The sequence below is a fragment of the Phodopus roborovskii genome, unplaced genomic scaffold, assembly GCF_943737965.1.
Source record: "Phodopus roborovskii unplaced genomic scaffold, PHOROB, whole genome shotgun sequence".
Taxonomy (NCBI): Eukaryota; Metazoa; Chordata; class Mammalia; order Rodentia; family Cricetidae; genus Phodopus; species Phodopus roborovskii.
The window spans coordinates 12,701,950-12,706,604 of record NW_026125489.1 but is presented as its reverse complement, the minus strand read 5'-3'; positions in this window follow the sequence as shown (position 1 = coordinate 12,706,604).

Sequence of the window (4,655 nt, the reverse complement as noted above, 5' to 3'; positions counted from 1 at the left end):
TTTAATTCAAGGAAATACAATATATATATGTACATGATGCTAGTAACTTCATTTGTGACCCCTCTTAAGTTTTCAACTTACTAAAGTATACTTTGATAGCATCTCCCACATTTAAAGAAGTTTGGTAGAAAGTTTAAGGTATAATCTTTTATGTCATCTTTGTAAAATATAGGAAATTGGAAAATAAAAACAATATGTAGCAAAGAACAAAATGGAAGTTTTGACAAGGCTTGGAAGCATTCTGTTTCAGGGCTGCCACTGTGCCAAATCCAGTGACTTGGCATTTTATGCAGTTAATCCATAAAACAACACATAGTTTTTCATTTGAAACTTTGAGAAAATACATGTTTGTACATTTTAATAAAGAAAGGATCCATAGACTCTATAATATTTTATTGTTTTTTTTCTTTATGCTTGAGACAAGGTTTGCTTTATATAACATGAGGGTCTCAAATTTCCGAATCTCCTGCTTTGTCTCCTAAGTGCTGAGTTTGTACACCAGTCATTACATCCTAAAAGTAATACAGAATGTAATTTATCAGATGCAGTTGATATTGGATTAAATTTATCAGAATTTCTACTCGTTCCTAAGACATTGGGTTCACATAAGCTTTCTGAAAGTAGGAAGAATTTAGATCATCTTTAATTTAAGAAAGCTATTACTAAGACTAAAAAGAAATTCAGGTTCCAATTCATACTTGGTATTTAATAAGGTAAATGCAGTTACAGGAGTATAATTATAAACTAATATTTACTTTTATAATTAGGATCCTGCATCTAAATGGAAAGACTTCCAAATAGAATTTGAAAGCTTGTAATTCAGTGCAATAGTAGCAGGTTTAGCAGATTAAAAAAATAGATTTGAAGCTCACAAAAATCATCCCCTTTCATTACCAGATAAATGTCATATATGAGTATCAGACTGAGTGCTGAACACTAACATCATTCCAAAGACAGTTATCCTGTGAGTTCATGCTGTTTATGAGTTCCAACAGATACAGAATATGAGACTATTATTCCCGGAAAGAAGGGGAAAATGTTCAACAATGGAGCTGTAACTACCCTTAGTTCACAAAACTGTATCTTTGTAAGTTACTTAATGCGTAATCAACTGATAGAGAATATTAAAGGCATTCAAAATAAGTATCCATATTAAGGACCTGGAAAGCAGCATAGAAAAACTTTACTGAATTTCACTAGTCAAATGCTCAACTGTTTATAGATTTAAAACATACATACTAGCTTGGTCTTCTTGTGGGATTCCTAACAAACAGTGGCTGGCTTTTGGAACCCTATTCCTCATACTGGGTTGCCTTATACAACCTTAGTACAAGGGGAGGTGCTTAGTCTTACTGTAACTCCCATGTTGATATCCATGGGAGGATTGCCCTTTTCTGAATAAAAACAGGAGGAGTGGATTGGGGTGAGACAAAGGAGAGATAGTTGGAGGAGTTGGTAAGAGAGAAGAGAAGGAAAACTGTAGCTGGCATGTAAAATCAAATACATAATGAACAAGTGCACAAATATATGTATATGTATGAACATGAATGGTTTTATTAGATCTATTATATAACCTCTGGATGAGATTGATGCAAGAAAATTCAAGGTCATGTTTGAAAACTGCCACAAGTATCTGCTGCTTCTCTGACCAAATTCTGCCATTAATAATAATAATAATAGAGAGATTTAAGTAAGAGAAGGGTACAAGTCAGTCACCAAAGCTTGAGGGCAAGGGTGTATTGATCAAAAAGACCACCAACAAGACAAGCCTGTCATAAGAACCATATTTATTGGAACTCTTCTTAAATGTCGTTTCTGTGCCTTCCACATGAGAAAGACCTGAAATACAAGTCATGTAGTGGACACAATAACAAACCAATCAGGCTGTGTAGTTTGACAGGAGTAATACAAATTATTTTTGCATTTTAACATAAAATACACTAAGCAGAGACCCACATTTCAGTCCCTATGGCAATAGTTGCCCCCTACATGGATATTTGTGTGTGTGTGTGTGTTTAACTTACACTTACTCCAACTTAGAAGTTAAAGACTTACTACACTTAGAACCTTGGAAGACAAAATGTAGGGGAAACAAATTTTCTTGGTTTCCCTCTCAATCTCCGCCAAAATTAGCTTTTAAAAATCTAATAGCAATAACCACTAAGGAAACAACATGATACCCTTTGTCAAAGAACTTTAAACTGAAGTGGTTAACAATTATTTATAAATCAGAGTCCATTCGCATACTCCTGGGGGCACTTTGCATATAAAATAGAAAATACTGAGTTTCATTTTTCTGTTATGTGGCTACATAGCAAGGGTTGAATAACACAGAAAGCAAGTGAGAAACAAGGGGTCCTTTGAGGTTTCTCTTTGTAATATAGGTCCTGAAGTTGATAGAATTTGTCATTTGATTATTGACATAAATGTATGTAAGATTCATAAGTTGTTAATGAAAGTCTGTTCCCTTCTTGATGCTCAGCCATACAATGTGACCTTGGGTGTTAACATGCATTTATTGCAGAATTTTTTGTGTTCTCTTGCTTTGTTGATTTTTTTCATGCTCACAGTTGTCTTAGTCAATGTAGTTAAATATTGGCTGTCACAAAAAAAAAAAGCAACAACAACAAATCACTCTATGGTCAACACTACCCCCTTGTCTTGGAATTTCCACTCTTTAACATAGCTTACAGATATGTTAAGATATAATTTTAGTTTATCTCTTTACAATATTTAATATTTGTATTTGAATGCCATTGGGGAAAATGTTTTGCAGTATGCATTTGCCTTTATTTTCCTTGTGTATTTTCCTTTCTTTTTGTTTTTCTACTCTTAGATGTCCTCCAAGAATAATAACTGTATAGACAAGTTTAAATTTCTAATTATGTATTGACTGATGGGAAATATTTGTTTTATTTCTGGATATTTGTTTACTATTAAGCATCCTTATTTCCATGTTTAAGTTTTATGTTTTTTCAATTTTATAAATGAATATATTTATATTCCTTCTCCTTCCCCTTCAACTAGTCTCTTTTTCCTTTTCTACTCTGTCTTAGATTCGTTTATTGTTCAATTATTATTGTTAGAAAAGTATATCTCTATAAAATTGCTGCCTATGTAGTGTTGCTCACATGCATATGTTTTAAGAATTTTTCACCTAATATATAATCAATTAGAGAACTCACTTCTGGAGATGACAAATTATACATCTCTCAGCAGTTGTTAATTGCTGATAGCTCTTCATCTGGGCATGGGGCCCTGTGGAATTTTTCCTATTTTGGCATGTCAACTGGTATTGCCATTGTTAGGTCTTGCTTAAGCAGTCACATTGTTGATATTTGATGCATGTATCTTCTCTGTCTTAGCTAGTGAAGAGCATTTGCTGATCTTGCAGAGGATCTGAGTTTGGTTCCAAGGATCACACAGTGTCTTGTCACTGTCTGTAATGCCAGCCTCAGGGGCTCATAAAGGCAGAGAGAACACACATAAAATAAAAAATAATAACATTATTTTAAGTTATATCCAAGATATGAAAAACCCTAGAACACCATGATCAAGTTGGTCTATCCACACGATGCACATTTTGCTCAATATCTGCAAATTACAACTGAAATAAAACACATAAACAGACTTAAAGTAAAAAAAACTATTAATTTTATCTATAGACACAGAAAGGGCCATTGGTGAACTTCACCATCCTTTCATAATGCAATCTCAAAAGAATTTAGGAATAAAAGGAGCTTTCTCTACACAATAAAATATTCAGCAAAACCTAAAGCTGGCATAATACAAAATGAAGATGAGTTGAAAGTGTTGTATCTGAAACCAGGGACAATAATCCTCAACAATTAAATTTGAACAATTAAAACTGAAGTGATCTATGACCTAGCTACGCGACCTGGGTACACACACATCTGAATGACTCTTGGTCAATGCTTTAGAGACTGTTGCACATACATGTTAATACTGCACTATTCGTATTACATAAGAAATGAAACAGTCCTATGTAGTCATCACCCATCTTGGGATTACTCACCCATAAAATGTATCATGGCATTCTGAGAAGAAAGGGCACATGGACATCATTAGGCTAAGCTAAATAAACCAGACTGTCTCCACATTGCAAGACCATTCCTTTGTCTCCAAGCATTTCACTTTGCAGATATTACTGCTACTGTGGCTCTAGCTCTGGGATCCAACGTAAAGAATGCACATCGGCATCTATGCAGATAGCAAGCTCCTGCACTCAAAGCGGCAGGTGAAACAGTGAAAGCCAAGGGCATCTCTCAAATGCAAAGCATTTACCCAGAACAAGTAAAGCAGTCTCACACATCCATAGCTGCATACCAGGCTCCAGATGAGCTATCTGATATCTGCAGACTGATGGGACCACCTAACTCTCTTAGCTCTTAAACACTGCACTCACACATTCTCTGGCCTGTTTCTTTTATTTTTCTTGCTAGTTTCTGAACTCACTCGGTGCCTTGTCCATAGCCCATTTGAACAAGGCTAGTGGTGTAAGTTGTCAAGAAATAGAAGGGATATATATATACATATACATATACATACATATACATACATATATATTGTATATATCAATTCCATGGTGTTTCCTCTTACAAGAACTACATCCATAATCTAGTCCTATGCAAAAC